Source organism: Camelus dromedarius, chromosome 11 (genome assembly GCF_036321535.1).
Source record: "Camelus dromedarius isolate mCamDro1 chromosome 11, mCamDro1.pat, whole genome shotgun sequence".
Classification (NCBI taxonomy): Eukaryota; Metazoa; Chordata; class Mammalia; order Artiodactyla; family Camelidae; genus Camelus; species Camelus dromedarius.
Window position 1 is genome coordinate 10,123,739 of NC_087446.1, and position 23,504 is coordinate 10,147,242.

A 23,504-nucleotide genomic window follows, 5' to 3' on the forward strand; every position below is an offset into this window, starting at 1 on the left:
GGCCTCCGCGCGGCCGGCGATCAGCGCGGGCGGGCGCGAACGCGGCGAGGCCCGGCCGGGGCAATGCATCTTTCCCAGTGGGGTTCCAGGCCCCCTGCGCGGACGCTCGGGGAAGGCGCCGCTGAAAGCGAGGCTTCGGGGAGCAGAGGAAGGCTTCGGGACCGGACGCTCCCCGGAAACCCTCCATCCCCCCCCCCACCTCCCGCCGGCGCACTCCGCGGGCCGAGCACCGGGAGCCTCGACCTACCCCTGCTGCTGGAGCACGCGCCCCGCCCTCGCCTCGCCCAGTACCCAAGTTGGGCAAACTTTTTAACCCATTCCGGGGAGTCTCTGTCCCTTGGACCCATATGAACGGGGAGGGTAGGGTGGGGGTCTCGGGGTGGCGGCTCCTTTGGAAGTTTCAGGGCGTTTTCGAAACGGAGGTAACGGGCAGCCAGGGACCGTTTGGCAGCTGTCAGGACGTCCTCCTGAGTCAGAATCGGACAATCCGGCAGCAGACATTGCGCTCGCTCAGTTTCCGCCCTCTGCTCCCGACTTCCTCATTCGCCCGGCTGCAATCGGCCCGGCGGAGGAGGGGGACGGGGAGAGGTGCGGGTGGGTGCTTGGAGAAGGGGGACCCAGCAGGGACCGGGGATCGAGGCAGGAAAGGCTCCCTTCCTCCCCTACAGACCCTCACCCTTTGACTTTTGACTTCTGCTTTTCGGGAGAGAAAGGCTCGGGAAGGCCCGAAGTCATCTCCGCGGTCCCGGCGCGCACCTGATTCCACCGCACCTGCGGGCGGCCCCATGGGGCGGGCAAGGGCAAGGAGAGCTGGGGCCTGCTCCTTTAGGACCCGGCTTGGGCTATTGCATCGTTCCTGTTTGGGCTAGATCAGGGGTTTTCTACTTACCCCCCCCCCCCCGCGCCAAATTCCCTGCGCTGGGTCCTCACCCCAAGTTGTCCTGGAGCCACGCCCAGGGTGGGACTGCACCCCCTCCCATCCCTCTAGACAGCTCCGTTGTTTCAAACTGAGGCCGAGTACCCTCCTGAACCAGGTTTGCTGGCTGTCTTGAGATGGGGGCAGGGTGAGCGCCAGGGCTGCCGTCTGCAGCTCCACCCAGCCAGTGTGGGGAAGGTTCCTGGGAAGTCCCAGGTCCTGGAGGCAGGAGGCTCTCTCCGCTGGGCAGTTGAGAGGCTCAGCCACTTCTCGGTTCACTGCACCCTTTCCTGGGTTTAACAGGATTTCAAAGTAACTGTTGAGTAACTGTTGAAGGGGAAGAGCCTTAGCGCCTTCGTGCAACACTGTGGCCATTTCTGAGCCTGTAACCTTACCGGGTGGTTTATTCCCTTTTTGGTAAAGAGTGAGGCTGCTTTAAGGCCTATTTAGACAATCACTTGATGAATATTAGTCAGTTTATATACAAGGCTGCCAGGGATGGGGGAGGGTACGCAGAGGTGTAATTGAGCAAATATTTAACTGGCTTCACTGTGCCAAGGACTCTGCCAGGTGATGGTGGGGTGTGAGGTTGAGTAAGACCTGGCCCCTGCCCTTGGGCATCCAGGGGAGAGCTGGGACAAATCTGTTGATGACTCTAATGTGAGATGAAGATGACAGAGACCCCAGAAAGGTACGGTGAGTCATGGGTATTGGGAGAAGGGAGCCAGCCCATCCTGTGGAGAACCCAGAGGGCAGAGCGAGGAGTTTACAGTCCTCAGGGGAAATAGTGGCCAAAGGACTGAAATACAAAGGCAGCCTGTGATGAGTGTCCCAAGCATGTGAGAGACAAAGAGACTCTGAGAGGGACCACTTCTGTCTGTGGAGGCTGCCTCCAGGAGGGAGGATATTGCAGGTTTGGCAAACTGAGGCCAGCATTCGGGGTTGAAAAGTGAGGACTCATTTAGTGGATAATTGAAGGGTAATTAAAGACGTCAAGAGATTGCTCAGTGTAATTTGAGAGCCGCTGTGCCCCCCAGATGGCTGCAGGGTGACACCAAAAAGCTCAACTTTTCACATTCAGCAAGTCCCGGCAGTGCCCATGGGCAGATCCAGGTGCTCGGATCAGCAGGCAGTTTGCAGAAGGGCAGCCGGAGAGGTGCGTTCTGTGGGGCACGTGAAGGGTGAGGAAAGAGAGGGTCAGGGCCCTTGCTTTCTGTTTTTTATTTTTTTACTTTTTAACCTAAGGGGTTGGAGATGGGACAACTTCTCTCCTGCAGGATGAAGGATGCATGTTAATCACAGCCTGCCTTTTGCCTGGTCTTGCTCCAGAAAAAACAAAACCAGGATCTGTTAGCTTTTTAAAAGGAGAAAAGCACACTCAAAAAATGCTGCATTGTTGTGTGGGCTGTTGGAGGGTATTGCTAGAAACCAGGCTGGCTGTGCTTTCTTCACTTCCTCTTCTAGCTAATCCTTCCATAAAGTACTTAAGACAGCCCTTACCAGCTTGACATCTTTATTTCAAAAGGAGAGGAGGGGTTGCTGTTGTTTTCCTCCAAGCCTGGCCCTACCCTTCTCTTGGAGGGGGAGAAAGAGAAATCCAAAGCAAAGGGGAAAAAAAAATCCTTGCCTTGACAGCTTCCTCCCAAGCATCATGTTCCAAAAATATTTAGAATAACAAAATCTGTGTGTCGTCTTAATTAAACAAACGTCCTAATTTGCTGAGCAGAAAACAGCATCTCTGCCCGCAGGGGCAGGAAGTGCATTTTCCCTTTGTGCAGCCCCAGAGAGTCTCTGCCTCTTGGCCTTAACCCTTGGTGTGCTGAGCCCCTGGGCTTAAGCCCTCTGGTGACAGTGGAATGGAGCCCAGGTACCCCCTGGAAAGTGGTGTTCCTGTGACTTACAGAATCCCATTCTTCCGGAGAGCTGGAAAGAGTGGGATCCTTAGCTTTGGCACTTGGCAGAGTTCAAATCCTGACCCTGCCACTTGTAGACTGACTGTAGGCAAGTCACATGAGGACCTGAGCCTCAGTGTCCTCATCTGTAATACGGGGATCATGATACCTACCCTGCAGGGCTAGATGTGCGAACTAGAAGAAATAAGGCTTATAAAGGGTCTGATATATAGTGACTGTGTAAGTTTTAAGGAAAATATATAAGTGATCAGTCTTAACTCCCTGGATTGTCAAGTGACGAAACGGGAGGAGGGGTTTTCCTGGCTCTTAGCTCATGCTCTTTCTACTTCTAAAAAAAGGTGTGCTTGTGTGTGTGCAGGGCTCGTGGACTACGTGATAAACACACAGGTGGTTCCAGGGTGCATCTGCTGATGCCTTTGGATGCTCTTGGCGATAAGCTCGTGCTCACTAGCCTTGTCTCAGGGCCCTGGCCCGGGCACAAGTTTGTTAGCACAAACTAACTGCAGTTTTAGTTCTGAAACGTGGGTTCCTTGATCCAGGAGAGAGTCAAAGGGTGACATGGAAAGAGCGCTGTTTTTAGTGTCTGGAGACCTGGCTTCCAGATCTGGTTGGGGGAACATTGGATTTTGGTAGAAAGTACCGTATCGCCCTACAGAGACATCATCACACCAGTTTATGTGCCCACCAGTTGTATGCGAGAGTGCTCGGGAAACTGAAAAATGCTGTAATTTTACTTATTAATTTTTCAGTAGTATTCCCAGATTCACCTTTTATTAAAAACACAGTGCTTGATAATCTTGTGATATCTGTGATCTGAATAAACTGATAAAGCAGAAAAACAGTTTTCCCTCCCACAAAAACTGCAGTAATTTTAACTTCTCTGAGATGCCTCAGTTTCTCAGGCACTCTCATGCCCTATGGATGGGAGTCTTAAGTTGTAACAACCCTCCTCTTGAAAGGTAGTTTGGCAGTAGCTGTCAAAGCACAGTCCTTCTGACTGATTTCTAGGAACTCAACCTGGTCGATAAACACAAACGTGCAAAAGGAAATGTCCGAAGATACTCTTTGCAGCATTGTCATAGAAAAAGACTGGAAACAAGCTAGCTGTCTATTAAGAGGGTCAAATAAATCATGGCACAGCTGTATGGTGGGAATCCTTGCAGCTCTTGAAAAACTGAGCCTGACCTATAGGCACCAAAAGGGTCTGCTCTCCAAGATCTATTGTAAGTGGAAACAGCTAGATGCCGAGTAGTGTATATGGTGCTCTCTTTCTTGCGAAATGTGGTGTCACCTCCATACTGTGGGTGCAAAGAAACCACGGTGATAGTGGCCACCTCTAGAAAGGGCCCAGGAAGCAGGAATCTGAGGTGAGCATTACTTTCTCACTAAATGCCTTTTTACATGCGTTGCCCTCAAATTGTCAAAAATTTAACATGTATGTATATGTATGACTGAAAGATTATGCTGTACACCAGAGATTGACACATTGTAAACTGACTATACTTCAATTTAAAAAAAACATTAAAAGGAAAAAAAAATGTTACATGTCTTAGTTTTATCATTTATGAAAATAAATCATTGGCTGGCCAATTCCAGAGGTCTCCACTTTTAAATGTATTACTTGCAATTCCAGATTTTACACTGAGTGCTGACTGTGTGCAGGGAAGGAGGAAGGGTCTTAAAAATGGACCGAGTTGCTCTTGTGGTTGGAACATTTTCAGCTCTGTTTTCTTCTCCGTGATGTCATATTATCACCAGAGTAACCCTTTTAAACAAATGTCTACTCTGATCCACTTTGTATTCTGGAAAATGGTAGATGATTGCTTTTTCTCTGCTGTACGAGAAAAAGAAGCCCACAGTACGTGTCTGGAAAGTATTTTGGGAAGCCCCTTTGCCAGCTTTCCCACAGTTCCCCTGGCTCCAAATTGCACGCTGTCCTTTCCTGGGGAGCCCACCGTGACCGGAAGGCTAAACCAGACCTTTATTCTCTTGGGTCCTCCTCCTTTTTAAACTTGGGGTCATTGCAACGCATTCCATTTCTGGTTGTCCCTCTAACATCTGGCCTGTGGTTTTTATGTACTAATAACATTGGAAAAGCCCAAATTCTTGAGAAAACATGATCACTGATGTGTTTTGAATTGGAGGCTCCTGACCCCCTTTCCCAGGCACGATGTGGGTGCTGGAGAAGATGCAGGCTCTGCTCACCTCCGAGTTGGCTCTTCTCTGTAACCCAGTAGGTGGAAGGCCCCCTTTGGGGTCGCAGGCAGGCAGGCAGGCCTGTGTCCCTGCCAAGCAGCCACTGGTCCTCCTGGAAAGATGGCCTGAGTCACGCATGAGTACATAAAATGAGCCTGGGTCTAAAATGGGCCTGCCACCACATGGGCGGGTGGTTTGAAGGCTGGATGCCAGCCTGTATCTGTCCCCTCTGCCCCCACCTGCCCCTTGTGCTCTGATGGCACCAAATATTTGGGATGTGGGAGGGGAGCTGGCCCCGTGCATCTGATGCATGCCTCTTTAAAAAGTAACTGAGGCAGGCAAGCTGCTGTGGGAATTTCTCAGGCCCCCATTCTGCCAACTGGTTTCTCCAGCTTGAGGTAATTCAGCAGCTGAGGGGACCCACCACACCCGGGCCCAGAGAACGCTCCTGGCCGACATTTGGCTCAGGGCTGACCCTCCAGTTCTCACAGTGGACCTCAGCATCTGTCTTCTCTCGAGCCCAGTGGACCTCCCCGCCCAGAAGTCAAGCCCACCACTGTGGCTGGAGGGAACCTTGCAGAGCCTTCTGGAAGTTGCCACCAAAGGGTGTGGCTTCCTGCCTGGGCAGGTTGGGCTGCAGCCGGTAGGGAAGTTGAAGGTGCGGCTGATCTCCGCCCCCCACCCCCTTCCTGCAAGTCCCTCTCAGAGGTCCTTGGTCCTAATGGTCCTTACCTCACTGCCCAGAGGAGCAGGGAGCCTCTTGGGGAGGCGAGCTCCCTCTCTCACCTCCGTGGATATTACTTTGGGTACTTCCGTCTTAGGTTTTCTTTTCCTTCCATTTTAACTGTAAATGATGATGATTTAATTCTAAATGATGCTTAAAAGAAATAGCAACAGTGACAGTACAATCCTCCCTACTGAATTTACTTATGATTATAGAATATCTGAGCTGGAAGGGATCTTAGGGATAATTCAATTTTTAACTTGCCCCCTCCCCTGGTCCCCACCCCCCACTAGAGGAGTGAGTTGGTAGAAGAAGGCTTTGGCTCCTGGTTTCACTCAACCCCAGTGCCTTTCTCTCAGAATCTTGTCGCCTCATTTAAAAGTGTTTTGAGCCGTTAGCATGCCTTTCTTCGCCTTTATGCGCTGTTTAGCCAAGCAACACATACTTAGCTCCTTTAATCTTTCCTCAAGAGTCTGTTCTTCCACACCCTTAATCTTTTTCTTTTCTTGGGGTGGGGAGGGGCCCAAGGGTTAAGAAACGAGGTGGGAAGTGTTTGGGGTTTCTCTGAACTGTTTCCAGTTGGCCAGTTCCACTTTGGTTTGACATTCTTGCAGCTCAAAATCAATATTTCACATGGGGCAGCGCCAGGCGGTGCGGTGGGCCATTCCGAGAGCCACACCAGCTTTTCACCGTCCTTCAGCCCGGCCTGATTTCTAGTAATTTTAAATCATTTAACGTTGGGTGATTGATTGGTTGTGTTTTCAATACAAAACCCACGTAGAGGGAATAAAACGGGAGCTTTGGGATCAGGTCAGGGGGCCAGACCCTCACCTTTTCTCCTGCTGACTGTTCAGCTGGAGCCTCAGTTTCCTCATCTGCCACGTGGGTATAAATCTATGCCAAGTGGTCCAAGTCTTGTGCTCCTCCCCTTCCACTTCCTCCCTCTTTCAGGTCATCACCTCCATCATCTGTCCTCGGGTGGTAGGAGATACATGTTCAGGTTTTAAAGATGTTAAGTTTCTCCAGCAAGCCTGTCCCTTGATAACAGGGGGTAGTAAGTTGACAGAGGAACCTGCGAGAAGATTTCCCCGGGCTTGGAGGCTGAGGTCTTCCAGGCTTGCAGCCTTTGCGTTCTTCTTACCAGACCATACAGTTCAACTTGTGTCGCCGATCTGAGCCGGTTTAAGCATTTAAAAAAAGCTGTTGCAAAGCTGCGGAGGTACCCCTATTTTGAGTTGTCTGTTCAAAAGCCACTGCGTTTCCTGTGTTTTGCATTAAGTCACTTGGCTGGGGAAGGCAGCTTCCTGTCTGATAAACATAAAGACGAGGCATTTGGAACCGTTTGGGTGACATAATCTAACTGAGCTGGAATAGGGGAGAAGATTTTAGAACCCTCTGGACTGGGTTCAGAGGGAGGTTTTTCATCCCTCCATCCCCAGGTTGTCCCTGGCACCAGGCATGGACTTGACCCCTCGTCCTTGTTGCATGAGTGGAGTTCAGGTCTCACTGGTGCCTGTGCCTGTAAGCCTGGGGACATGGAGGCCCAGGCAGCCAAAGTTTTAGAATGCCATTTAGTGATCTCTCCATTGTGCAAAACATGGATGCTAAGTACTTGTTTGGGAATCTCTGGGGTAAGAAAGTTGGTGGCTGGGAGCTATTTTAAAGTTTTAGTCTGTTAATATTTAAGAGCCAACTATTGGGTATAAGGGTATTGATCCCAGATTTCTTGGCCAAGGCAATCATCAGAGACTCCTTGGGCTCCTGCTGTGTGGCCTGCCTTGTTCTGGGCCTGTTGGGGCTTCAGCGGGGATGAGGGCAGAGACCCTGTCCCTGGCCTGAGGAGCCTTACCCTCTATTAGGGAGTTGGGACACTGGGACATGGGGCAGCTCGTGCCACCCTGAGTGAGTGGAGATTTCTGGGCGTCTTCATCTGGCTTCCTGGGGGTTAGAATCACCTGGAGGAGGAGGGAAGATGGGGAAGGTGGGCAGGGAAGGAAGGAAGAGACTCTGGTGGAAGGGCACTGGCCTGGGAATCAGGAGGTCTGGGTTGACATCCCAGCTCTGCCAGGAATAGTTATAGCAATAATAGGAAGAATTAAGTTTTCCTGAGCACGTGCTATGTACCAGGCACTGTGCTAGTGCTTTCACATGAATTCTCTCCCTTAAATTGTCCCTCATTCCCAGGAGGTAGGAAGTTATCCCCATTTTACAGATGAGGAGACTGAGCAGAGATTCTGACTCTGGCTCTCTGACTCCAGACCCCTGGGTGACCCTGCAGATGCCCTTCACTCCTGGGTTTGCCCTTGCCTCACTTAACAGTGAGGGGCTGGACTGGTCCCCGAGGCTGCCTTTCTCGCCAGTGGCCAAGAATTCCTGAAGGGAGCAGAATGGGGCTCCCTGTGCAGTTGGCTGCTCAGAGCGAGGTTGTCAGTTCACGGTGTTGCCTTGGCTACTGACTCCACCTTTAACCTCAGCTGTTGGAGGTGTGTCCTAAGGGAGGGCAGCATAAATCCCAGTTGCTGTGCCTGCTGGCGATCTGGGCCTGGCTGGTCTTTACTGGGAGCCAGCCAGCCAGCCAGCCAGAGGGCCTGCCACTATCTCAGTAGTGGGCTTTTCCTGACGTCAGCCGACTTGCAAACTTGCATTCCTTCCTGCTTCATCCGTCCATCTGTCATCATCCACTCACCACTCCTCAGAGCTTACTGTATGTGCTGGGTGCTAGGCTGTGTGCTGGGGATAAGGAGGGGAAGGAGTCTGGGAGCCCTTGTTTCCAGGAGCTATTGGTGTCTCACCAGAGTGCTGGCGGCCCAGGCGGGTCTGAGAAGGCTACCTGGAGAAGGCGGCATCCGAACTGATGGCAAGGTAGGCACAGGGCACAGCACGTCCAGGGAATAGCACTAGGACTTTGTTCAGTTTCTCAGACTTTAGGGGAGCGTTGTTCAAGGGTGATTCAGGTCGCCGAGGCCCTCTGAGTCACCCTGGGCCAGTAAAAGATTTCCTCTCCTCCTTAGTGGCTTCAGGCCCCAGCCCCATCTCTAAGCCCCTTACGTAGCCCAGATGGCCCATTGAGGCCCATTTCCCTCTGCCATTTCCTGGGAAATGTGGGGGTGCAGGATTCCACTCCCTGGTCCTTAACCTCTCGGTGGCTCTGGGAATTCTGCCTGTGCCCTCTGGCTGTGGGGTCAGCACACTGTTCCCAGCTGAAAGATTTGTGATGAGATGTTTCATGGAGTGTTGAGAGAGACAGTCATTACTGGAATTGGTTCCCTTTTTAAACTAAAAGGAAGGAAGGAGGGTTTCTTTATAGCACAAACAATATAATAACAGAGCTGGCAAGAAGCAAATTTACCCCTCACCCCATCCACTCTGTGCATCTTTCTGGGTTTCCTGTCCACATATATGCATGTTTTACAAAATTAAACACTAAAATTAAATATTAGATACTATCGTGTGTTCTGACTTAGTGCTGTAACATAAATCTCTCTGTGTTGCAACAGCCTCCGCAATTATTATTTTAATGGCTATGTTATGGTCCGCGGTGGGAAAGAACCATTATTGGCTTTGCCAGAAAGTTCCATGGGTTTTATTGAGTCTTTTAGAAATTCATCCATTCAGCAACTATATCCTGAGCATCTGTTCCAGAAACTGCGGGCTGGTTAGGATGTAGATGAGTGAGATGTCCCAAGCCCTGCCCTCCAGGGGCTCACAGTCTACACCCAGGGGAGAATCACTTCACTTTGTTGTGGGTCGTGATGGAGGCGAGCCCAGGAGAAAGTGGCAGCTCAGACGGCTGGTTTGAGTTGATGAAAAACAGGTAAAACCACTTTGTCATTAGTGATGAGACAGCATAGGAACGTGGACCTGGGAGATCTTTTTGGACTCACTGGAGGGAAATCTTCAATGCACCCCCTTCCCGAGCGGTTCGTGCTGGCCTGGGCCAGAAAACACACGCTGAGGGGACATGAAAGACAGAGGCTCCAAGGGACCTTGTCAATGCGGAGGCTGCGGAGGCTGCGGAACTAGCCCCTGGTCCCCACAAGGGAGGCCCATTGGCGACCATGGGTGGGAGGCAGCTGAGGGTGGGCTGGGGAGGCATACACACTGTCCAAAGCCAGGCAGGCCACTCGGGCTCTGCGGTGGCTCCTGCCTCTGGGGAAGGAACCAATTGTAGCAACAAGTTGCCACAGTGTAGTTTTGTTGTAAAGAGGAAGTTTCAGAATCCTAGTGGCTGCTTTTGAGCAGATAGATGTTTACAACAGAAAAGGAGTTACCGCAGCAAGGGGAGGAGGTGTGTGGTCAGAGGCCTAGAAACTGGGATGCAGAGTCTTCGTGCTGGTGTTTTCTTTCCTTCCAGATAAATGGCTTCCTTGCTGTGGTTTCTTTCCTCTTTCCAGCCCCCCACTGTCCCTGTCCCCTGAGCCCCAGCTCCTGGCTCAAGGGAGACTCACTTGAATTCTGCTATCTTCCCAGAGAGCAGGATAGAAGTTCCCCACCCCACCCCACCCCACTGCACCCCATCGAGGGAGTGAGAGGGAAAGAGAGGGGCAGGGCAGGCCCCGAGCGTGGTCACTGGACACCTCCATGCTCCTGTCTGTTTCAGGTTTTGCTGACCTTGTCAGGTCCTCTCTCCAGGCTACAGTGTGGATTTGGATCAGTACAAGGTCCACGGGTTTGAGGTTTGGGTAGGAGAGCTCTGTCATGGTCCTCAATGTACGCCCTCGCCACCCAACTACACACTAAAAAGACCAAAACCAAACCCTAAACCTTAACCTAGCCTTACTTTTTGTGTACTGACTTAAAATTAGTAATAAGAATAAAGCATTTGCCGAGGCTTCCAGCACTTAGATTATAATGTTCCCTGGTGGTCGAGGTGAGGCCCCTTGTGTATCTTTTTAAATCTCCTGTCACCTTGTGTACCCTACTGTTTGGTGGTGATTACAGGCTGGAGCTTATCTTTGCATTTATGCTATTTTAAATTATTTGCCAGCCTTCATATTGGAGCAGGAGAGGTGGGTACAGGAATAGAGAATTAGATGAAGCAGAAGGAGGCAGCAGGGCGTGGGCCAGGGAGTGGGCGACTCTAGAAGCAGCAGCTGGGTTTAAATCCCATTTTCACTCAGTTTATTTGTTCATTAAATATGTATCGCATGCGGGCTGTGCGCTGGAGACTGTTTAGATGCTGGCGATACAGGATTGAACACAAGCAGCCAAAGTCTGCGGTTGCCTTTCTAAGTCGGGAGAACCAGACATCGGTCAGACAAACCAGCTCACCGTGGCAGGTCAGGATGGTGTTTGTGCCGCAGAGAATGATGGTCAGGTGAAGAAGGCATGTGCAAAGACTCAGACTCAGGTCCGCTTAAATAACATTTATTTCTCACAGTTCTGGAGGCCAGGAGCCCAAGATCAAAGTGCCTGCTGGAATGGTTTCCTCTGAGGTCTCTCCCAGACTTGCAGACGGCCGCCCTCTTGCTGCCTCGTCACGCAGTCTTCCCTCTCTGCACCCATCCCTGCTGTGTCCCTGGGTCCAAACTTCCTCCTGTTATGAGGACCCCAGTCAGGACCACTAGGGCCCACCCTGATGGTCTCATTTCAACCTAAATACCTCTTTAAAGACCCTGTCTCCAAATACTATCACATTTTGAGGTCCTGGGTGTTAAGGCAGCAACATGTGGGTTTGGTGGGGCACAGTTCAGTCCGTAAGAGGGGAGACGGGAGTCGGGGGTGGTGTCAGTGGAGGTCTGGTCTCATCCAGGGGTACTACTGGTCCCCCTAGGACTTCTCTCTCTGCTTCACCAGTTGTTTGTTTAATTGCTTTAAGCCCCAATTTGCTCATCTGTAAAATCTGGTTACTAAAACCCATCTCTTAGTACCCTTTGGGCAGCAACAGTGTGGAAGGCACTCAGTGCAGTGTCACGTTTGTGGAGGGCCCCCAATAAATGTCAGTCCCACACCCTCTCCTGCCCCACCCCAGGATGGGCTGCCTGGCTGTTCCCAGATCCCAGGTTGCTCTGCCTTCCCGACTCAGGTGATGGCGTCCCTGCCCATTCTTGTGGACAAAGTGTTCTTGGGGATGGCTTCTCCTCTCTCGTGAGCCATAAACTGTTTTTACACGAGCAGGGGAAAGCACTTGTGGAAAACTGGTGCAGGATTATAAAGTTAAAATCCCAGTTGCTGGCCACAGTGTTCAGTGGCTGCTGGGGAGAATGTCTGTCAGCATCCCCTGCCCCGCACTGGGCTCTGTCTTAGCTCTTCTCTACCCTACTTGCTGGTGTCTCTGCCCCTGTTAGAGGCTTAATATATGCTTGAGGAACAGGTAATGTGTTCATACTGGAATGTGGTTGTCAGCAGCACTGTCACTTAGCTCCGTGTGACCTTGGGTGGATGGCTTCATTTCTGGGTGGTCTGAGGCTTCACCACCATGATGTGGTTATGTCTACTACTTATGTAAATAGGCAGGGGGCCCTCGAGTCGGACCCTCTGTCCTCATCCCCATTCTCCCCCTTGCCAGTTGTTTGACCTTGGGGGAGTCATGCATCCTTGTCTGTAGAGTGAGGAAGATAACTACCGTGAGCATTTTGGTGCTCAGTAAAGTTTAGCTTTATTATTTCTTTGTTTTATTTCTACACAACTTGGCCAGCACAGTGCCAGGCTATCTATTATAAAAATCTCCTTTCATCTATTTTTAACAAACGTATCTTAATCTATTTTTTCTATCACTATAAAGCTTGAAGTCACACTCAGGTTATTATAGTCAAAGTCCACCAATCCCACTACGGGGTATTAATGAGCCCATTTTAGAGCTGGGAAGATTGAGGCTCAGAGAACCCAAGTGCCTAGCCCCAGGAGGCAAGTGAGAGATCTCAGATCCTCTCCCTGCTCCTCTAATTTTCAGGCTGGTTTTCCATGTCTGCTTCCGTGGCCTCTCCTGCCTTCTCATCCCATTTAACCTGCTATATGGATAATATTTCCGAAGCAGGGGCTGGTAGACTTTCATATTTTTGTACACAACCTTAATGCAGTGACTGTCCTGGCGCCTTGCCGGGGCCAGCTGTAGACTACACCCTCCCTGCTCCATCATCACACATCAGTGGGCAGCAGGTGCGGGTGGTCAGCCAGGTGTGAGGGCTTGGCTCAGCCTGGCTCCTGCGGGGAACCTTAGCTGCTCCCTCTCAGCCTTCCAGTGCCGCCACCCCCTTCTCCTGGCTCCCCAGCCCGCTGTTCCCAGCCTGCCTTCTGCCCAGAGCCGGGCCTGCCACCCACCAACTGTGTCCTATGCTTGCCAGGGTGAGGAGGAGGTGGCTGTGTCTCGCCAAGTGCTCATGAAAAATGCCTCATTACAGGATTAATTACTTGCCGCCACCAAGCACTGTGGAATTCACGAGGCCCCGTCCCCCAACTTGTCTCTCCTCCTCCCTCCAGACCTACCTGGACTTAGTTCTGCCACTTTCTGGCTGGCACTTGAAACCTTGTGTCCTGGAGGAAGGAATAGACAGTGGACTGAAGATCTGGCAGCGAGCGTCCCTCCCCGCCACTTACTAACTTTGTGTCCCAGAGCCCTGGTGTCCTTAAAGTGAGGACACCTTGGGGACCCTGTGCCGAGGGCTCTTCCAGGTTGCAAACTCCTGTGCAGACCTTCGCGGACCATTGTTTTAGAGGCTGCAAAAGGATAGCTCTCTTTCCCTTTAAAACAAGTCTCAGGCTTTAATTATCCTTAGGTTGAAATAGCGGAGTTCCCCCCTCCCTTCTGGCTTTTAGGCAGGAATCTGAAGAATGTGATTCTCCATTGGGGACCTGAGCAAAGATCAGGGGCTGGGGCGGGATTCTAGGCCCTTCCGGGGCTTTAGCTGGCGGCCTTTTGTGCTCCTGGACCTGGGACATTCCACGCTGGTCGCTGGTCGAGGTGAAGTCTGAACTAGAGACTCCTGGGTGGGATCTGCAGGGGACAGGTGGGAGGCATGGGGGAGGTAAACACTCCCCACCCCAACACTCGTGTCTTAGAGAAAGCAGGTTAAAGGGGTTTGCAGAGGAAACTTGTCCGACTTGAGGGGGTTGGTGGCAGCCAGGAGGTCCACGTCTGCTTTGGTTCTAGGTGGCAGGGAAGATCGCAGGTCACCCCAGGCTCATTTCCCTTCCTGATCGATCGATGGATTGCTAACTGCTGTTCATCAGGTCTCACCAGCCTCGTTGGCTGCTCTGTGCCTTTGCTGCCTCCCTGTGTGCTCAGGGCCCGGTGGGTAGGTGCAGACCCCTAGGGCACAGACATCAACAGCTACTACTTGTGCCCTGGAGTGAGTCCCCCAAACATCCCGGGCTTCAGCTTCCTCACCTGCAAATCAGGAGACAGCAAAACCTACCTCCGGGTTGCCGTGTGCATGGGTGAGGTCTTGTGGGAGAAGCACCCAGAGCTAAGTGTCGGGGCGCTCCTGTGACGTGGACTTTGAGGTTCTCCTTGTACCGATGAAGGAAGGGTGGTGTAGAATGGTTAAATTCCGTTCCCAGAGTCCCTTGGCCAGTGCCCACATCCAGGTCAGCTTGATGTGTCACATTCTGTGCTGGTCCCCCACCCTCTGGGGGGTGTGTGTGCACGTCTGAGTGTGGGGGAGGGGAAGCTCTGCCCAGGGCCAGCTGTTGTGGCCCTACCTGGCTGCTCCCTAAGGCAGGGGCTGCTCCTGCTTCTCTCACCTGCAGCTTCAGCCTTGGCCTCTTGTGGACCAGCCTGTGGCCCGGGGAAAGGAGTGATTCTCGGCGGGCAGTAACGTAAGCATCGGCCAGGTTTCCAGTGAAGGATGTAGTGAGGTCATCCATGGGGCCAGGCTCCCTGCTCAAGGACAGCTGGGTTGGCTAGTCCTTCAGACACAGGTGCTATCCCAACCTGCTCGAGGAACTGTAAGGTAGTTTTTCTGTAACGTGTGAAATAAGCAGTTTTTATCTTCACTCCATGGCTCATACTTAGATCATTTGCCCCCCAGGAGGCTGAAGGCGCTGGGATGCTTCTGGCCCACCGTGGCTTCTCCGGAGAGCTTGGCTCTTCCCTCCCCGCAGCCTGTGTGCCTGGGGATGGCATTGTGCTGGCTCAATTTTGGAACAGGGAAGAGAGACAGTTTGCTGTCCAGTTGTGGATTTTCTGTTTCTGCCGTCCAGGAGGATCAGAAGAGTGCAGGGGAAGTGACCTCCCGCCCCCACCATCCCAGATCCTCCGCTTCCCACGCAAACTCTCACTGTTGGGTTGTCCTGACTGCAACTCTGCTTCCTCCGACCTCTTTTGTCAGATCCCGCTTAACCCTCAGGAGAGTAATGAAGGAAGAAAATCCTTTCATGTTGCCTTGGTTGAAAAGGAGGCCCCTCCACTGCCCCTCTGCCTTTGAGCTGGTAACCAGGGGGCTCCTAAAAGTCCAGGGACTGCACTTGAGGGTCTCTGTGATCCCCTAAGATGGTACGAAAAGGGCTCACAGCCTTCAGCCGGTTCTCAGAGGGGTCTTTGATGGCTGGAAATGTTAAAAACCACTGATCTAGAGAGATGGGAACTTTGGGTTTCCTGTTTATAGAGCCTGTGTGTGTATGTGTATAAACAGCTATGTGGTGTTTATTACAGGGTTGGGTGACACTGCCCCAAGGATGCCAATATGTGGAGAGCACCTTCCTAAGGCAGTGGCCTTCCCTTCTCATCTGATTTATATCAAGCCTTTAACATCGTATCACTTCTGGGCATCTTGTTAGTGTGGGGCTGGGGCTGGAGCTTTGAGGGGTGATGTTTTGATGGCAGCAGATTTAATCTGCTGTTACTCCACATACTGAGGAAACTGGGCTCTTCTTTCTTTCTGTCCTCGAGATCTTCCACCTGGACTCCAGGTCCTCAAAGGATGTTTCCTAAGCCCCCACATCACTTCACCACCCTGAGCCTCTATCTCTCTTTTTTAAGGGGGACGGTGGGGAGCAGGGACCAGGGCGGGGGCCATAGGATACCTGCCATGGCTTTATTGAGGTTGTTGGAATCAAATGGCGGGAGCAGTGAGAGAGGAACTAACACATGTCAGGTGACTGGGCTGCTACGGCTGCCATTTTACTGAGGTTTCTCACGGCCCCTCCCCCATCCTCACTTTGGCTTTGGACCTGAGCTTCTGCATGGCCTGACTCACTGTGACCTTGGGCCAGTTGTTGAACTAGTCTGAGCCTCATCTACCCAGTGAAGCTTGAGTCAGATTGGTGTTTCTCAGACTGTCAATGGAGACTCACTGGTGGGATGTGAGATTACTGGTGGCAACCAACAGTTTTAGAAATAAAATAGACTCGAATGGAACATGTCGGAGTGCATAGTGCGTATATATCATTTTTTGAAGCGTTTGTTTGACACAATTGTGTATATTCATGATAAAAAGCTTAAAATCTTTTTTTCCTACTGTGGCTTGAGATTAAAAAAAATGTTGGTGCCCCCCTCCCCAGGTGAGATGCTCTGGGGGAGTTCCTTTCAGCCCTGACTGTGTGGTTCCTGCCTACAGGTCTGAGCTGAGCTGGGTCTCCCCCGCCACTGCAGCCAAGCCTGTAAACGGAGCTCCTTGCAAGATCAAACTCTTTAACTGAAGTTCTTTACCAAATTCTGGGAAATGAGCTGCATTCCTAGGGCAGAATAAATCATGTTGAGTGAGGCTAGGCAGGATGTGACTTCAAACCCCCTGAAGTGGGCTGAGTGAGGGCAGCATTTGTGACTGACTCATTATGAGCTAGCTCAGTGGCGACACAGGCTTCTTGAGAGAGGAGGCAAGATTGTTGGGGAGGGCAGCCGGCAGGCCCGGGGCGCCGCCAAGCACCGCTCCTCCCTGAGCTCATTTTGGTCCTCACAATAGTTCTGTGAGTTGAGCAGTGCTCTGACCGCACTGCAGAGACCGGGCTGTCAGCTCCATCCTCTGGGGGCTGCACTGCTGTCCGCTCTTCTGTCCTCATGGCTGTCCTGGGGGGCACCTGGGAGCATCTCCATTTTACAAAAAGAGGGACCGAGGCCCGGGGGCCCAGTCAACCTGGCCAAGTTTGTTCTGTTAGTCAAGTGGTGGGTCTGCAATTCCCCAGCCAGTCTGGCTGCCTCCTGAGTGATTTCTTTCTGAGATGTCTTCTGTAAAGGTCATGAATAAATTAGCACCATTCGGAAGGTCTCTCCTTTCAGCAATGCAACTCATGATCAGAGTCGACTTAAAGGACCGCTTGATCAATTCAGCCGGATTGTTGCTGACCTCTGGCCAGTCCTGTGTCTCTTGGAAACAAAATGGACATTAGTGTCCATCAGATTTAGCTGGAAGGGTGGCTGGGAATGAGGATGGAGGTATGATCTGAATGGCCACAGAGAAGCCTTGGCCCATCCTGGGCCTTGACTGCCTTGTCTGCTAGTGAGAATCACTTAGGTTTGGAAAATAAGATGCAGGATTATTGGGCTTAACTTTAGGTACTTTTAGAACTGGTGGCAGAGAAGCTGATAGAGGGCTCAGTCGGTCCTTGGAGTTTGGACCTTTTGGGAGACTGGAACCTTCCCCATTTCTTCAGTTCACCAGGTATCACTCAGCACCTATACAGGTTAGACATTGTGAGCCAGGGGTGACTGGGACCCATCATGGCCTTTGTGCTCTCAACCCAGTAGGAAGGGGATTGGGATGGCTATTGGTGGTAGCAGCTGTGGTATTCAGGGATTTTGTTTACTTTTTGTATTATTTAAACATCACTCAGGGTGGGGGAGGATGTAGCTCAAGCAGTAGAGTGCTTGCCTGGCATGTACAAGGTTCTGGGTTCAACCCCTAGTATCTTCTTTAGAAAATAAATAAATAAATGAACCTAATTACACCCCCCCCCAAATTTAAAAAGTTAAAAATAAATTAATTTTAAAAAAAAAGCATCACTCAGAATAGAAAGCTGCCGGAGGCCTGATGGGTCCTGGCTGAGTGGTCTTCAGTCTTGTCTGATCTTGGATTGGATTTCTCAGCCGTCCTGATGTGGACTCAGGAAACCAGCATGCTGTACTTTCCCACTGAGACAGCGGGCCGTGTAATTAAATCTTCTCAGTATGCTTATTTTTCTGCGTTGGGCTTCAGCAAACTGTGCTCGCATGCTCAGGGAAAGAAAAACCATCCCATCGGCAGAACCAAAGGGAAGGAATAACTTCACAGCAGGAATCTGAAGGTTTGCATTGCCCCTCGTGCCTGCGTATGTGGGGTGCTCTCTTGGGCTCAGGAGATGCTGTCTGTTGGAAGGGCAGGGTGATGTGTTCAGTGACAGTTCCTGACGGGAAGGCAGCCAAGCAATTCTGTCAACCTTGTCAAACCTGGGGGTGTATTTGGGGTGGGGGGGATAATTTGTGCCTGGCGATTTGGGAGAAGACACCACCCTTGTATCTGAAGTGACTTGCCTCTCTGCAGTTGCTCCTGGGTGGCTGAGTGGAAGCTCATTACTGAGTAGGTGAGGCACATGTGTGACCTCACTACACAAATATTGAACCAATTAAAAGCAAAGGTCCAGTGCAGATGACTTACCTGCAGATCCAGCCAGCGGCTGCCTGCCCCGCCTTTTACCGTTGGGTGAGAACTGCATTGCTCATGTGCCTGCCTGCCCCCTTTCCTCCACACCAGACTCACATCTTCTTTTCAGCTCCCCTCTGCTTACTAAAACAACCTAATTGGAAATCATGCCTTTGATGGTAAAGCCAGTTAATTAGTAGTTTACATTTTAAAATAATGATTTAAAATAACAAGTTTTAATATCTTACACAGCCTTGCTGTTAACTACTGAAAAGGTTTTCCAAAAATTTCATTTCTAGGTAAGACCATTGCAATTGGAAAATTTTTGAAACTGTTTCCAGAGAAAGTCTAAGCATATTCTCCTGGACGGGCAGGTTCCCAGAAGACACAATATGAGCAGTAAGCCCATGTGTTCTAAACGGTCAAGTTCACTTCCACAAGCATTGACTGAGGACCCCCCTCTCTGAACATTGTGCTCACCTGAAGATGGAGTGGTGGGGGGTGGGGGAGGACCATCTCTGCCTTCAAGGAGTTTTAGGGACAATGGGGACAGGCAGAGAGCAGTGGTTCTGGTATAAGGCAGACTGCTGGAGCAGGCCTGGGGAGAGGAGGGAGAAAGAGGAATAATATACTTGATGTTAGGAAAGACTGCCTGGGTGACTGGAGGACCATGATGGAGCCGCGGCTGGAACAGGGGTCTCTGGCAGGGGACAAGAGAGACAGGGCTGGAACGATAGTTTGAGGTATTGGTTGAGGGAGCTGGTTGGGCTCTAAGGGCCTTAGGGAGGTGGGAAGGGCTGTCTTCAAACTCTGACTGCTTCCTGCCCTGAGTAGTTGATTGATTGACTCATTAAGAATGTGGCTTGTGGCCCTGAGGACAGGATGATATCTTACTGGAGGAGACCCAGTTGGGAACTGTGGTCTCTGTGACATATGATGCTGGAGATCTATGCCCGAGACACTTGGGTAACAGTGGCTGGAGAGGTCCTGGGATGCCGGGTGACTTCTCACCTAGGAGGGGATGACCGCGGTAGGCACCGGCTGCCGGGGCTCCCCCTGCGCCCGGCTGTTGGGAGAAGCAGCTCAGAGGGTGGAGTCTGTGCCTCATTGTCCCTCTCTCGTGGATGTGATCACTTTCTCCCTTGCCTTGTGCAACGCTTTCTCTTCTCAGGCTGGAACTCCCCTCCTCGCTAGTTCACGGTACTTCCCAAATGCTGACTTCTTGCCCCCTTAAATTGAGGTCAGGGAGGGTGATCTCTTTAAAGTACAAATCCAATGATGTCATCCTCCCCCACCTCCCCTTGTCCCTAGAATAAAGTCTGAATTCCTCAGCAAAGCTGATAAGATTCTGGGTAAGCAGCGGCACACATCCCCACCCCACCCCCTTCATCTCTAGTTACCCCTCCCATGCCCTGCCCCCCCCCCCGCCCCTCAGTAGGAGGCGGGAATCTCCCTGCTAAATTCTGCTGGCTTTGATGGTCTGGGTTCCTTGGGTACAGGCCCTGCATCTCACTGTTCCCTGGGGCTCTTAGGAGTCCTGGGAAGACTCTCCATGTGGCCTCTAAGGAGGGAAGGGCAAAGGGGGTGAGTTCTGGGGCTCTGGTGCTAAATTCCTCTCCGGCCTGTCTCTGGTCTGGTTTTCTTATCTGCTGAGCATCAACACAGGCTTGGGTTGGAATACTGCTAATGGAAACAAGTCCCAGCTTCTTCTGTAAGCAAACAACATTCCTGAGGTGGAGAGGGGAGGGGGCCCACCCGGTGTCCTCCCGTTCCTCTGCAGCTTCTGGGCTCTGGGCAGCTGTGAGGCTCCTCCCCCTTCATAGCCTGGGGAGACTGAGCACCTTAGGGTGGGAGGCTGCTGTAAGGTTGGCCCTGGGTGGCTGAGTGGCTGAACTGTAGATAACTGTTCTGACAGCCCCTGTGTTCTGTGCCCATTTCTTGTTTGAGCCTGGATAACAGCTGCCCAGTAAATGATGTCCGCAGGGTCACACAGCTGGTCAGAGCCAAGCCAGACTCAAATCTAGCTCTTCTGCCACATACCCCATGCACATCCCACCAGAATAGCATTTCCCAGGCCAGTGTCGAGAAATATTTTTCCTGCAGGATATTCCTGGGTGTGAAGCCTAAGTGGACAATGTGAAGCGGTTTTCCTCATGCAGGCTTTCCAGATCCTTTGTGTGCATCATGGCTCTGCAGGATGGCCATGGGCAACTGCAGCCCTCCTGGGCCATGAAACCCTCTTCTCTCGTGCAGATCACTGTGGCTGGGAGTCACTGGATTGTACCACATTGTTCTGTGTGGACTAGCATAACCTGGAGAAAGAGTCACCAAGCTTCTGGAAGGTTTTTCTAGGCCCCAGCTATCATTCCAGGAAGGATTAGGATTAATCTGGTCAGGAGGTCAAGACAGAGGAATTGGGAGGGGAGTTCATGGTAAGTGTCAGATTCTTTGCTGGAACCTGAGTTACAACTCCTCCTATGGTAGGTATTTTTTCTCTTTCTAAAGCTAGGAAATTGTGGTGTTTCCAGCTGCAAGATCATAGGAATCATGAGTAGGGGATTCAAACCCAGGTCAGTCTGACTCCAAATTCACGTCTGTTCCATTCCATTCCATTCCATTCCATTCCATTCCATTCCATTCCACAACGGTGCGTTACAAACACTTATCTTGGGATTTGCAGAGTCAGTGCCCCACATGGCAGTGGTTTCTCCAAGTTTGGAGTTGGTACCAGGGAACGTGCCTGGAGTACTTGCTTAGCAGATGCAGACCGAGCAGCAGGAGAGGCAGGAAGGGCAACTGAGGACTTTGCCTGGATCCCAACGAGGGCAGAGGCCACGCAACCCCAGCTGAGGTCCTTTCTGGTACGTCTGGTGGTAGACGGTAGATGCCTCTGCCTTGGTTAATCAGAGGATGCTAGCTGGTTCCAGGAAACAGATGATTTATTCAACTGTATGCAGAGCTTCTTGGGGAACCAATAAATAATCTTTAGTACTGTTTCCGTTTGTGGAATTGAAAGCCTCAGTATGCATTTCTTTCCCTTCTTGCTTGGGGGATATAAAAATTAGTGCATAAGTGGCTTGGATTTTGTATCAAATGAGGTGGCTGAGACCCTTGTGTGTGCTTTCAGCTCGACTCTCCTGGGCCCTTCAGCTCTTTTCCTCTCTGGCCTCTTTGCACAGCTCAAGGGGATTTTTCCAGCCTCTTTGAAACCTTCCCTTTTGCTCCATCTGCCTCCTCTTCACCATGTTCCTTATTCATTCATTCCAGAAATGTTGAATTGAGCACCTGCCCCAGGTCAGGCATTGCTCTAGACATTTGAAATTGAGATGAATGAAAGCTGGTCCCTGTCCTCAGATAAAACTGCACATAGTGACAATCCTGCTGTTTGATGACTGCAGTGGAGACAGGACAGAGGACAGAGGCAGGGGAGGGACACGCAAGACGTCTTTTCACAGCAATCAAGGAGGGCCTTACAGAAGATGGAGTGTTGATCTGAGATTTGAGAGAGGGTTCCTGGTGCAGCGGACACCGCTGCTTTGAAGGCCTGGGGGCAGGAGCAGAGTGGGACAGGAAGGAAGGGATTATGAGGAGCTGGAGCTGGCTCTGACTGCAGCAGAAAGGAAGGGCAGGGGGAGAGGGAGGGCTGGGAGCACGGAGGAGATTAATGGGTAGGGTCACCCAGGGCCTACTCACTGTGCAAGGATGATTAGATTTTATTCTGGGGAAGCCCTTGAACTGTTGTGAATAGGCAAGTAATATCAATAAATGAGGAAGTAGCCTGAATTGAAATGGAGCTGCTGAGTCATCCTGAAGGCAGTGAGGAGGTTGTTGGAAGGAAGTAGAAGGTGCAGGGGAAGAAGAGCAGCTATAACAGCCCAGGAAGGAGGGGACGCAGGCCTGGTTGGTCTAGAGTGGGCACCGGTCATGAGGTTGGTAGAGGGCTTGCCAAGCCACCAGGGAGGAGTTTACAGTGACTTTCTTGGGTGACCAGATGGACAGTGTCATAGCCAGAGCTGCAGACCCGGAAGAGAGTGAAGGTTTGGCGGGGAGGGGTGATGGTTCTTGTGGATCCCTCCAGGTGGAGGCCCCCCTTGGGTGGGTGGGAGACATTCTTCTGGATATCATCCCTGGGACTAATCCTGATTTGCCAAAACCATCCAGTAAACAGCATTTGATGGATTTCCCAGGATGCTGGGGCGAGCTGGCACAGTCGTGGGAGCCCCCCCCACCTCCCCCCACCCCCACAACGTGGCGGCTTCCTGTCTTCCGTTAATCACCTGGACCTCCTGATGCTGGTGAACTTTGCTTATGAGTCACTGGCTGAGCTGCCGTGTTGGAGGCTCTGAAGGAGATTCATGTCCTACCTGATTTTTTTTTTAAATTGGGCATTTAGGAATCTTTAAAGTACAGTCCAGTAGTGATCATATCCCTGAAAAGACAGTGTACTACAAGGGACAGGCCTTCCTTGGTGACAGTGCCATCCATAATGGTCATCGTTCGGGTCCTGGGGGTCATTTTGCTCTGAGGACTTCTGTTTTCAGATTTGGCTTGTATAGTCCAGAGTTGGGTGAGAATTCACTTAGCAGAGGCCTAGGTCCCTGATGCAACATTTGCTCATACTAATCCCTTAAGTCAGCGGTTCTCAACTGGGGGCAGTTTCCCCCCTACTCCCCACCTTTGGCAACGTCTGGAGACATTTTTGGTTGTCAAAACTGGGGACCAAGTGCTACTGTCGTCTAGTGGGTAGAGGTCAGGGATGCTGTTGAGTATCTCACAATGCCCAGCAGGGCCCTCACCACAAAGAGTTACCCGGCCCCAAGTGTTCATACTGCTGAGGTTGAGAAGCCCTGCCTCAACTGACCACATAATTTCCTAGTCCGTGAAAAACGGCACCTCTCCTCCCTTGGCCTGGAATACTTTTTGACCATTTCTTCCCCTCCCCCATCAATATTCCACTGATCTTCCAGGACCCAGCTGAAATGTCACCTCCCCCATGAAACACTCCCTTGAGCTTCCAAGTTTTCCATTGTGTTACCCCTTTCTCTGTTCCTAAAGCAAGTTGCTTGTTCCTCTTCTTCTTTTATTAAGTCTTGATTGGTGGTTGGTTGAATCCGAAGATGTGGGACCCGGCTGAACTTCCTCTTCATCCATATGGCCCATCTGTCTGTTGGGCGCCCACCACATTTGATGTTGAGTGAAAGGGACAGAAAACCAAGGAGCTTGCTCTGCCCACACTATGTAAAGCCCCAGACTGACACTTC

The 23,504-nt window shown here is 51.4% G+C and overlaps 1 protein-coding gene and 1 long non-coding RNA gene across 2 annotated transcripts in view; one reads left to right on the forward strand and one right to left on the reverse strand.

Annotated features, from left to right (window-relative positions):
* MYH9 (myosin heavy chain 9) overlaps positions 1–23,504 on the forward strand; it is an 86,220-nt gene that overhangs the window by 291 nt on the left and 62,425 nt on the right. The gene's annotated exons all lie outside the window — the stretch shown is intronic.
* On the reverse strand, positions 4,647–6,897 carry LOC135322464 (uncharacterized). Its single transcript, XR_010383033.1, has 3 exons — positions 6,581–6,897; positions 5,758–5,869; positions 4,647–5,137 (listed from the first exon to the last, which is right to left on the reverse strand). It is a non-coding gene; the product is annotated as an uncharacterized LOC135322464 (long non-coding RNA).